Source organism: Salmo salar, chromosome 04, assembly GCF_965601325.2.
Source record: "Salmo salar chromosome 04, fSalSal1, whole genome shotgun sequence".
NCBI lineage: Eukaryota > Metazoa > Chordata > Actinopteri > Salmoniformes > Salmonidae > Salmo > Salmo salar.
In genome coordinates, this window is record NC_138294.1 from 33,447,518 (window position 1) to 33,461,057 (window position 13,540).

A 13,540-nucleotide genomic window follows, 5' to 3' on the forward strand; every position below is an offset into this window, starting at 1 on the left:
CGGGGCCCCCAAGCATATGCAGTATAAACTGTGCGCGCAGATAATGACGTACCACCAGTAGAAGCTGGCACAAATAGGCTAGAAAACTCGATTGATTCTGACACTGCTAATTTTAAACTCGGTGCTGGACAAAAAGGTCGGATCAGGTCGGATCTTCTTACCACATTTGATCAATTCTGTCAAATAATTAGGGCTTTGATTTGTTACTGATATCTTTGCAAATATGAACTTTTGAGAGATATGTTTTATGTATAAGTGCAAACAGTAGCCTGTTAGTCATATACCCTAAATGTTTCCACCATGGCATGATGGCATGCATCTATCTCATGTTAGGTTGATGCAGCCAAAGCCTTACAAAAATAACGTCAACAAAATCACCAGAAAAAAAATACATGTGGTTTTCGGATATAGGTATGAAGACATATGTTTGAATAAATCACGTGAAAAATGTCACCAATCAGACACATGGTTTTTGGACACCTGTGAAGATTCACATGACTCAGAGGTTGTTTCCCAACATTTCACATCTGATATTCTAAATTTGACATAGGAATGTGCTTTGTAAATGGCAGGATTAGCACCCAGGTCTCCCACTGGAGTAGCCAATGTCTTGACCATTAGACCAAGAGGGCCAACAATGGGTTTCTCTTCCAATGTACTGTATATTTAAATGGAGTTAATTCCAAATTCAGAATTTGCTCGAATTGAGCTGTAATTTAAGATTTTTTATATATCAAAAGCATTACAAGAATATGTCTTGACTTTGTGTAAAGTATCTGTTAGCAAATTTTGGTAAATTGATAAAGCACACTTTCTTTAGACTCAATGTCAATTTTTTTCCATTGCATCATTGTTTTTTGCTGTATAGATTATGTATTTTGGATGTTTTCAGTGTATTTGAAATGCTTTCAGACCATGTGATTAATCACAATAAAAGAAAAGAGTGCACTAAAATTGAGTGCTGAGCAATTACCCGAAATGTTGGTTATTTTTTGTTTTTTAAACAACTAATGGACCGATGTCGGTTCTATAATTAGAGATTTTTTTTCAGTGACCGCAATGCGCAGTTTCTCAAGAGATAAATCAAGATCAAGCCCGAACTGTGCGATGTAGTAGGGAGTTGTAGTTTCCAAAAGGCCAATATTCTACATAGTTTAGCCCAGAAAACATGGTAAGTAATTACAATGACCATAATCCATTGCGCCCCTACTTGTCCAGTCTGAGACAGAGAGAAGAAGCCAAAGAATGCTCGATAGAGAGGGATAGAATAGTTGGTTCTTGAGGTATCTCTACCTGAAATGACTTGATCTAAAAATAATAGTTGGTATTCAGCAGTCATAAAAGTATGCCTTATTTACTTTAAAGAACTACTAAAATAGGACATTTTTGTCAGACAGCATAGGAAGCAGCTCTATAGAGATGAGATGATGACTTGGAATGAAATAATAACTTCATCAAACAGGCCTAAAACAAATGTAATATACACAACTGACATGTTTTATTAGAGTAAAGTCATCTGAATAAATGATGGTTGATAAGCAGACAGTAATGTGTAGTCACTACCCTCATGGAACTGTTAATAATAGTTTTATTCTGTGATGTTGCAGCATTCAACCCACATAATGCATAGTGCATTTAATGTAAAAAAAAAAATAATAATAAGAATTGTGAATACCATGTTTCTTTTTTTTTAATCGAACCGAAACCGGGCCGACTTCAAAAAGCACTAATCGCTTAGCACTAACTAACTTGAATTACCTGATTAACTCTGACAACCATAATTCAAAATTATTTATTTGTAGAAAAGTATCTGTTCACATTAATTCCAGTAGCAAACACACATTTTCAAATACATTCAAATACATATTATGCCTGAATATTAAATATAACAAAAACCAATGGATAGCTAACAATAACAGAAGCTAAAAATAGCTAGCTAGGACGAAATGGAAGACTAGCCATCGCCTATCACAAAGCAAGCTAGCAGTTAGCAATTAGCGTGCGACCACTAGATACAAATTTGAGTAGGTGAGTAGGTGTTCTAAAACTTTTGACCGGTAGTGTAAGTATTCACACCCTTTGCAATGAGACTCGAAGTTGAGCTCAAGTGCGTCCTGTTTCCATTGATCATCCTTGAGACCTTTCTACAACTTGGAGTCCACCTGTGGTAAATTCAATTGATTGGACAGGATTTGGAAAGGCACACACCAGTTTATATAAGGTCTCACAGTTGACAGTGCATGTCAGAGCAAAAACCAAGCCATGAGGTCAAAGGAATTGTACGTAGAGCTCCAAGACAGGGGAATGGTAGCAAAACATTTCTGCGGCATTGAAGGTCCCCAAGAACAAAGTGGCCTTCATCATTCTTAAATGGAAGAAGTTTGGAACCACCAATACTCTTCCTAGAGCTGGCCGCCCGGCCAAACTGAGCAATCTTGGGAGAAGGGCCGTGGTCAGGGAGGTGACCAAGAATCCGATGGTCACTCTGACAGAGCTCCAGAGTTCCTCTGTGGAGATGGACAAACCTCCCAGAAGGACAACCATCTCTGCAGCACTCCACCACTCAGGCCATTATGGTAGAGTGGCCAGACGGAAGCAACTCCTCAGTAAAAGGCACGACAGCCCACTTGGAGTTTGCCAAGAGGCACCTAAAGGACTCAGACCATGAGAAAAAACAAGATTCTCTGGTCTGATGTTGCGGGGATGTTTTTCAGAGGCAGGGACTAGGAGACCTGAAATAGCTGTGCAGCGACGCCCCCCATCCAATCTGACAGAGTTTGAGAGGATCTGTGGTGAAGAATGGGAGAAACTCCCCAAATACAGGTATGCCAAATTTGTAACGTTATATCCAAGAAGACTCGAGGCTGTAATCGCTGCCAAAGTTGCTTCAACAAAGTACTGAGTAAAGGATCTGAATATGTAAATGTTATATTTCAGTTTTACATTTTTAATACATTTGCAAAAATGTTAAAAAATCCGTTTTTGCTTTGTCATTATGGGGTATTGTGTGTAGATTGATGAGTAAAAAATACAATTTCATCAATTTTAGAATAAGGCTGTAACGTAACAAAATGTGGAAAAAGTCAAGAGGTCTGAATACTTTCTGAATGCACTGCAAATGGGAAAATCTGACAATTTTTTCACCCTGTGGAAACAAATAAGTTATACATCAAAATGACCAGGAATCTCAACAGTTTAGTTAAACATGCTATATATCGATTTTTTCAACTTAACCATGCGCACAAACCGGAAAACAGGAGAAAAAATAAGGATAACGTGAATGTGAGGTTTTACATATGGAGTTTTTTTACATGTGAAACTGCAAATGTGATTTTCACGTGATTGTTTTACACACGTGAACTTGCAATTTCACATGTGAAGCTGCAATTCACATGTGAGGTAAAAACATGATTCTCCTCACATAAGAAAAGGTGATGTTAACATGTTGAACTCTAAATGTAATACATGTGGAAATATGGTTGTTTTTGTAAGCGAACCCTTATCTCGAATCTTATGCAACCGAAAATAAACTGAGGTAGCACTAGCCTGGAATCCACCCTGAAGTTTCCCTTCATCCGCTGATTCAGGCTGGAGCTTTCATGTATCTAAACCAGACACTAGTTTCCAAAAGGAATCTGATTTGGTAGTTCATTTTCTTCTCAGTCCCCAGTCACTCTCTACTGAAACAGGTCCACTGGATGAGCAGAGTTTCAGAACATTTCATTGATTCTGTGAAGTGAAATCTCCTCCCACCCGGGGGATCAGACGAGCTTATATGACTCCAGGCTGAGTCAGCGAATGGATGTAAAACAATAGGGAAACAGAGCGACATCCAATGTGGGAAACCAGTCTATAGTATTGCAACTCCCACAGAGAGTAAGCATCCTCCTCCATCTCTTGTTAGCTTTACCCTCTACAACCGGACTCCAGACTGAATCAGTGAATGACATAAAACAATAGTGCAACAGTGCGGTGATATTCAGGATGGAAACCAGGCTATCGTACTGCACTTCCCTGAGAGAGTAAGAATTCTGTCAGCTCCAACTAGGGGTGTGCCGACATGGCCATGTTCGTATACGTAAATGGACAGTTAATAGTCGGGTCGGATCAGATGATACTCGTGATCAGAAAAAGCGGAAGTGTTTTAATATGCCTGAATATGTTTACATATCTTGCATTACTCATCTCGTATGCAGATACTGTATTCTATACTATTCTACGGTATCTCATTTACTTAATGTTTACATATCTTGAATTGCTCATCTCATATGTATATACTGTTTTCTATAATGTTCTACGGTATCTTAGTCCGTTCTGCTCTGACATCACTCGTCCATATGTCTATCCATTCCTACTTAGATTTGTGTGTATTGGGTATACTGTATGTTGTGTAGTTTGTTAGATAGTGCAGTAATATCTAACAAGTCATATCGGAACTAGAAGCACAAGCATTTCGCTACACCCACAATAACATCTGCTAATCACGTGTATGTGACCAATAAAATTTGATTTGGTTTGAATAGATTTGTGCAAAATAACTCCCTGCGTGTTCTCACTGCAAAAAAAGCTGCATATATATGTGTGTGTGTGTGTGTGTGTGTGTGTGTGTGTCTGTGTCTGTGTCCTCAACTTGCAGCAGGTAGTCAAATTCGCTGTCACTCAGTCAGATTGCACATAAGCGTTTCATATTTTTTCTCTACCCTTGTCCCACTTGTTAGATATTATGCACATTGATAGCCTGATAGCAAACATCCTTGCCATGTGATTTATTATAGTAGCAGGCAGCAGCAATCTGAATGATCAGACCGAAAGGGAATATTGATCTTGTGAAATTATGAAGCGAGTGGACAGAGAAATACAGCTTCCCTCTAACCATCTAACTAGGTATCCCCCTTTACCTTTCCAATCAGAGTAGCAGCATCAACGTACAGCCAGCCCTTCTCTTTACAGACAGGCAAACTAGCCAGTTGAGTTATTTAGATCACGTCGAACCTCGCACATGACTGACTGACATGAGAAAGCTGCGTGTTTTCACCCAGAAATAAATGTTTTTCTAGATCATGGATAATTACAAAAAATATTCAGATAATAATCAAATCCAGAAAATTGCCCACATCCGTTACGATACTAATTTTGTCTGACTACTTGGCACACCCCTAGCTCCAACCTGCACAACCTGACTCCAGATTGAATCAGTCAATGACGTGAAACAATAGTAAAACAGAGCGATATTCAGGGTGGAAACAAAGCTGAAGTACTGCACCTCCTTGAGAGAGGAAGCATCATGTTAGCACCAACCGGCACAACCTGACAGAGTCCCGTCTAGACACATCAACCTTTCACACCAGCTCAGTCTCACTCAACCACCTATGTGCCCTTTGGTACTACCAACACCACAGCAACAGCTGAAACTGAATATAATTTGCATTTAAACTAAGTGTACAAAACATTAAGAACACCTGCTCCTTCCATGACATAGACTGACCAAGGGAATCCAGGTGAAAGGTGTGATCCCTTAGTCACTTGTTAAATCCACTTCAATCAAACCATGCAACTGGATGCTCCGAAAGACCCACGCTTGACAATCTCTGCCTCAGTATAGCATGATCAACTGTATCAAAATCAATAAAAAGCGAGACACAATGCTGTTTTTTGTCAAGGGCATCAGTGATATCATGTAAAACCTTCATGGCTGCTGTAATTGTGCTATGCTTCTTCCTGAAGCCGGATTGGTACATTGATAAATAGAGTTACTATATAAAAACTATTTTAGCTGTTCACTAACAAGAGTTTCAAGATGAAGGGGAGGAGAGAGGTTAAAGAAGCATTTTTAAGCCTTGAGACAATTGAGACATGGATTGTGTGAATTCAGAGGGTGAATGGGCAAGACAAAAGATTTCATATAACAGCCAGCTCAAAATAATTGTGGGAAAATAATTGTGGGAAGCATTGGAGTCAACACGGGTCAGCATCCCTGTGGAACGCTTTAGACACCTAGTAGAGTCCATGACCTGACAAATTAAGACTGTTCTGAGGGCAAAGGGGGGGGGGCTCCTTAATGTTTGGTATACTCATTGTTTCTCTCATGTCGCCTTTTCCCCATGCAAAGGATCCATCAAATCCAATATCTGTCAGGCAAATTAAACAATTAACACATAAAGCAAAAGGACATGGGCATGGCATAAAGAAAATACAGTTTGTAGTGTAAAGGTAAGGTAATAATTGGCCTGTGAGCTGGTCTGGTTATGCATCCACCTTAGTTGCTGAAACTGTGCTGAAAAACTTAATGTAGCCTATAATCAAAAGTAAACCATCACAATCTTCCAGCAAGTATAGATTTACAAAGCTCTTTGTTACTTTTTGATTTGTAAAATAATGTTTTACTGCAGGGGTATAGCATAAACAGACGTTTCAGTGTGTAGGTTCAGTAGTAGTTTGGTAAAAACAACACATTTGATATAGACTACCAGTGAACAACAGGTGAGCAACATGTGCTTCAATTAGCTGATTTAATTTGGATTAGGTCCTGTATGACATACAGTATTACAGACAAAACTCGACACAACACAAAATACAACAAAAGGATACTGTGAAAAGAAATTACCCAAGCCAGCACAGTTTGGTTCAGTTTGTCACAATGGTTTGAAAAGGGTATGATTAGAATTATTAAAATAATGGAAAAAATAGGGGAGATGATTATGAATATGATAATCAAGGCAATGATTAGGGTTGTGATTATCCATTTTGAAACGTGTTTCTCAGGGCTCAATTCCGGGTAGGTTTGAATATTATGGACTCACTAAGTCTCATGGTAAAGTGCTACCAATCATTTTTTACCATTGGAACAGACAATCTTTAGTAGTCAGGATTCGTAACCTCACTCCCCAGCTTGAAATGTCTCTACCTGTGCTATGGAATTGCTATCTTGTTGCTGGCGCAGCTGGAGTTGTGAAGCGGGCAGTCACGTGTTTGCAAGACTGAAGATGCGAGATCAAGGACAAGTGCGGGCATCCCCAAACTATCACACTAACACCAGCATGCTTGACCGTTGGTATCTGTTTTTTTAATAGATTTTTGGGGTAATTTTTACCCCTTTTTCTCCTCAATTCCATGATATCAAATTAGTAGTTACAGTCTTGTCCCATGCTGCAACTCCCGTATGGACTCGGGAGAGGCAAAGGTTGAGAGCCATGCGTCCTTCTTGACACACTGCTCGCTTAAGCCGGAAGCCAGCCTCACCAATGTGTCGGAGGACACACTGTACAGCTGGCCACCGAAGGTGTCGCTAGAGCGCGATGGGACATCCTAGCCGGCCAAACCCTCCTCTGACCCGGATGATGCCTGGATCGAACCCGGACCCGGATCTGTAGTGATGCCTATAGCGCTGCGATGCAGTGCCTTAGACTGCTACACCACTTTTCGCCAGGCATAATGGGACCCATGACGTCCAAAAAGTTATACTTTTTACTCATCTGTCCATAGAACATTCTTCCAAGAGTCTTGATGATCATCCAGGTGCTTTTTGTCAAACTTAAGTCATCTTTTTGGACGAAATGGGTCCCAGTATGTCTGCCAAAATCAAACATTGCATTCCACAGTAAGAACCTCATACCAATGTTCAAGCATGGTGGTGGTAGTGTGATGGTTTGGGGATGCTTTGCTACCTCGTGACCTGGACGACTTGCCTTAATTGAAGGAACCATGAAATCTGCTCTGTATCAGAGAATTCTACAGGAGAATTTCAGGCGATCCGTCTGTGACCTGAAGCGCAGCTGGGTCATGCAGCAAGACAAATGATCCAAAACACACAATGAAGTCAACATGAAAATGGTTAAAAATTAACACATTTGAAGTTTTGCAATGGCCTAGTCAAAGTCCAGACCTAATCCCAATTGAGATGTTGTGGAAGGACTTGAAACGAGCAGTTGATGCTTGAAAATGTCGCTGAGTTAAAGCAGTTCTGAATGCAAAGAGTGGGCCAAAATTCCTCCACAGCGATGTGAGAGACTGATCAACAACTACAGGAAGCATTTGGTTGCAGTCATTGCAGCTAAAGATGGCACAACCAGTTATTAAATATAAGGGGGCAATTACTTTTTCACGCAGAGAAATTGGGTGTTGCATAACTTTGTTAATTAAATAAATAAAATAAGTATCCATTTGTAAACTCAGGTTCCCTTTATCTAATATTAGGTTTTGGTTGAAGATTGGATAACATTAAGCATAAAAATAAAGAAAATCAGAAAGGGGGCAGTACTTTTACACGACACTGTAAATGATTTGCTCTTCTGGCACGAGAGTATCTAAAGATACAGTACATGCATATTTCATATATTAGTTAAATTATATTAATATGTTTTATGATATGTTAAACTGCTTCCCATTCCACTAGTATAGCTGCAGCACCCCATGAAAAATCTGATAAAAAATAGTGTGCAAAGCTGTCATCAAGGCAAAGGGTGGCTACTTTGAGGAATCTCAAATATAAAATATATTTTGATTTGTTTAACACTTTTTTGGTCACTACTTGATTTCCTATGTGTTATTTCTGTCACGACTCCCGCCGAAGTCGGCCCCTCTCCTTGTTCGGGCGGCGTTCGGCGGTCGACGTCACCGGCTTACTAGTTGCCACCGATGATGTTTCACTGTTCGTTTGGTTTTATCTTTATTGTGTACACCTGTTTTTGATTTCCCTAATTATGTTCATTATTTAACCTCTGCATTTCCTGTTTGTCTTGTCAGTGATTGTTTCCTGTTTTGTGTAGTTGGAGGTGTTTCTCCTAACTATGTATTTTTCTATGAGAAGATTTATTGATATTTTGAGTAAACACGTTTGTTTACATTTATCCCTGTGTCCTGCGCCTGACTCCTCTAAAGAAAACCATTACAATTTCATAGTTTTGATGTCTTCACTACTATTCTACAACGTAGAAAATAGTAAAAATAAAGAAAAACCCTTGAATGAGTTGGTGTGTCCTCCACATTCGAGTATGAAGTTTCTCTAATCTAGGACTTCACATTAGTTTCACAAAAATCTTTGGGCTTATGCAATTTCTGCAATTAACTAGAGCAGTTAACTTTGTGAGTACGTAATTGTTCCATTAGGAATGTTAAACCCAGTGGCGTCATGCGCCAAAAGATGTGAAGGGGCCCAGATGCCAAAATTCAGTTTTTTGCATTCATTCTGTGTATTTCTTGTATGTTTCTAAAATATACATGTATAACAAGGTGAGGGGCAACACTGAACAAGAGGTTTGGATATTGTTGCAACCCTAACCCAACACCTAGTGATATCGTCATGAGGTTCGGATCTATTGGTGTCACGCTCTGACCTAGGTGTGATAGGTGGGTGGGCATTCTATGTTTTGTTTTCTATGTTTTGGCCGGGTATGGTTTCCAATCAGAGGCACCTGTCTATCGTTGTCTCTGATTGGAAGCCATACTTAGGCAGCCTGTTTTTCCCTGTGTTTTTGTGGGATCTTGTTTCTGTGCAGCTGTGTTTGAGCAGCCCCAGAACGTCACGTTTGTTTCAGTTTCACCTGTTTCTTGTTTTGGTCGGGTTCACTAAATAAATATGTGGAACTACCGGCACGCTGCGCCTTAGCTGATTTATGACAGGGAATTCGAAGACAGCACTCGTGACAGAAGATCCCACCAAAAGATAGCCAAGCAGCGTGCCCTCACCAGGAAGACGAGCGGGACCAAGCAATGTGGTTCAGAGAACTGGACCTGGGAAGAGATCCTGGATGGGGCAGGACCTTGGACTAGGCTGGGAGAGTATCGCCGCCCGCCGGAGGAGATAGAGGCAGCGAAGGCGGAACGGCGATACTGGGAAGAACGGCTAAGGGAGCTACAGGAGCCCGAGAGGCAGCGGCAAAAAAACATTTTGGGGGGGCACACGGGTAGATTGGCTAAGCCGGGTTTAAGACCTGAGCCAACTCCCCGTGCTTACCGTGGGGAGCGAGTGACTGTACAAGCACAGTGTTATGCGGTGGTGCGCACGGTGTTGCCCATGCGCACTCACAGCCCGGTGCGCTCGGTGCAAGCTCCTCACCGTTGCCATGCGAAGGTTGGCACTCAGCCAGCTTGGAGTGTGCCTGCTCCACGCACTCTCCCTCCAGTGCGCCACCATAGCCCAGTACATCTTGTGCCTGCTCCTCGCACTCCTCACCCAGTGCGCCTCCAGAGCCCAGTACGTCCGGTGCCTGCTCCGCGCACCCTTCCTCCAGTGCGCCTCCATAGCCCAGTACGTCTTGTGCCTGCTCCTCGCACTCCTCATCCAGTGCGCCTCCATAGCCCAGTACGTCCTGTGCTTGCTCCGCGCACTCTCCCTCCAGTGCGCCTCCCTAGCCCAGTACGTCCTGTGCCTGCTCCTCGCACTCTTCCTCCAGTATGCCTCCATAGCCCAGTACGGCCGGTGCCTGCTTTGAGCACTCAGTCCTCAGTGCATCTCCCCAGTCCGGTGAGAGCTGTTCCAGCTCCACGAATAAAGCCTCCAGTGATAATCGATGGTCCGAAGCCTGTAGAGATGATCCATGGCACAAAGCCTCTAGTGATGATCCATGGCCCGGAGCCTGTAGGGATGTTCCATTGCACGAAGCCTCCAGAGGTAATCCATGGCCCGGAGCCTGTAGAGATAATCCATGGCGAGAAGACTGTAGGGATTATCCATGGTCCAGAGCCTGTAGGGATAATCCATGGCACGAAGCCTGTAAGGATAATCCATGGCCCGGCACCTGTAGAGATGATCCATGGCACGAAGCCCCCAGTGATGATCCATGGCGCGGAACCTGTAGAGATGATCCATGGCATGGAGCCTGCAACAACAGTCCCTAGTCCGGAACCTATAATGACGCTCCCCAGTCCGGAACCTATAATGACGCTCCCCAGTCCGGAGCCTCCAGCGACGCTCCCCAGTCCGGAGCCTCCAGCGACGCTCCCCAGTCCGGAACCTATAATGACGCTCCCCAGTCCGGAGCCTCCAGCGACGCTCCCCAGTCCGGAGCCTCCAGCGACGCTCCTCAGTCCGGAGCCTCCAGCGACGCTCACCAGTCCAGAGCCTCCAGCGACGCTCCCCAGTCAGGAGCCTCCAGCGACGCTCCCCAGCCCGGAGCCTCCAGCGACGCTCCCCAGCCCGGAGCCTCCAGCGACGCTCCCCAGTCAGGAGCCTCCAGCGACGCTCCCCAGTCCGGAGCCTCCAGCGACGCTCCCCAGTCCGGAGCCTCCAGCGACGCTCCTCAGTTCGGAGCCTCCAGCGACGCTCCCCAGTCCGGAGCCTCCAGCGACGCTCCCCAGTCAGGAGCCTCAAGCGACACTCCCCAGCCCAGAGCCTCCAGCGACGCTCCCCAGTCCAGAGCCTCCAGCAACGCTCCCCAGTCTGGAGCCTCCAATGGCGGTCCGCAGCCCGGAGTCTTCAACGGCGGCCTGCAGCCCGGTGTCTTCAACGGCGGCCTTCAGCTCATAGACTTCAACGGCGGCCTTCAGCCCAGAGTCTTCAACGGCGGCCTTCAGCCCAGAGTCTTCAGCGGCGGCCTTCAGCCCAGAATCTTCAGAGGCGGTTGGCGTTCCAGAGCCTCCGGCGATGATCCTCCGGACACACAGAAGTGGGGGGATCAGTGGGCGGAGGGGGTGCTACGCCCGGAACCAGAGCCGCCGCCAATTATAGATGCCCACCCGGACCCTCCCCAAAAGGTTCAGGTTTGCGGCCGGGAGTCCGCACCTTTGGGGGGGTACTGTCACGCTCTGACCTAGGAGAGCTGTGTTTTCTCTGTTTAGTTAGGTCAGGGTGTGATAGGTGGGTGGGCATTCTATGTTTTGTTTTCTATGTTTCGCTGGGTATGGTTTCCAATCAGAGGCAGCTGTCTATCGTTGTCTCTGATTGGAAGCCATACTTAGGCAGCCTGTTTTTCCCTGTGTTTTTGTGGGATCTTGTTTTTGTGCAGCTGTGTTTGAGCAGCCCCAGAACGTCACGTTTGTTTCAGTTTCACCTGTTTCTTGTTTTGTTCGGGTTCGGGTTATGACAGGGAATTCGAAGACAGCACTCGTGACAATTGGCATAATGGCCAAGGCAGAGGTGTCATGCCCCAAGGGGCACAGGGGCACGTACACCCATTAGATTTGTCCTGTTTACAAAATATATGCACTGAACAAAAATGTAGAAGCAACATGCAACAATTTAAAAGATTTTACAGAGTTACAGTTCATATAAGGAAATCAGTACATTTCAATACCTTCATTAGGCCCTAATCTATTGATTTCACATGACTTAGAATACAGATATGCATCTGTTGGTCACAGATACCTTAAACAAATGTAAGGGTGTGTATCAGAAAGCCAGTCAGTATCTGGTGTGACCACCATTTGCCTCATGCAGCATGATACATCTCCTTCACATAGAGTTGATCAGGCTGTTGATAGTGGCCTGTGGAATGTTGTCCCACTCCTCTTCAACGGCTGTGCAACGTTGCTGGATAATGGCGGAGACTGGAACACGCTGTCATACATGTCGACCCAGAACATCCCAAAAAACATACTCAATGGGTGACATGTCTGGTGAGTATGCAGGCCTTGCAAGAACTGGGACATTTTCAGCTTCCAGGAATTGTGTACAGATCCTTGCGACATGGGGCTGTGTATTATCATGCTGAAACATGAGGTAATGGCGGCAGATGAATGACACGACAATGGGCCTCAGGATCTCATCACAGTATCACTGTGCATTCAAATTGCCATCGATAAAATGCAATTGTGTTCATTGTCCGTAGCTTATGCCTGCCCATACTATATCCCCATTGCCACCATGGGGCACTCTGTTCACAATGTTGACATTAGCAAACCGCTCGCCCACAGGACACCATACACGGTCTGCCATCTGCCCGCCACAGTTGAAACTGGGATTTATCAGTGATGAGCACACTTCTCCAGCATGCCAGTCGCCATCGAGGTGAGAATTTGCCCACTGAAGTTGGTTACAACGCCAAACTGCAGTCAGGTCAAGACCCTGGTGAGGACAACGAGTACACAGATGAGCTTCCCGGAGATGCTTTCTGACAGTTTGTGCAGATATTCTTCAGTTGTGCAAACCCACATTTTCATCAGCTGGTCTCAGACAATCCCACAAGTGAAGAAGCCGGATGTGGAGGACCTAGGCTGGCATAGTTACACGTGGTCTGCGGTTGTGAGGCCGGTTGGACGTACTGTCAAATTCTCTAAAACGACATTGGAGGTGGTTTATGGTAAAGAAAGGAACATTCAATTATCTGGCAACAGGTCTGGTGGACATTCCTGCAGTCAGCATGCCAATTGCAGGCTCCCTCAAAACTTGAAACATCTGTGGCATTGTGTTGTGTGACAAAAGTACACATTTTAGAGAGTCCTTTAATTGTCCCTAGCACAAGGTGCACCTGTGTAATGATCATGCTGTTTAATCGGCTTCTTGATATGCCACAAGGGTCATGTGGATTGTCTTGGCAAAGGCTCACTAACTGGGACATAAACAAATTTGTGCACAAAATTGTAGATATAAGCTTTTTGTGCAGAA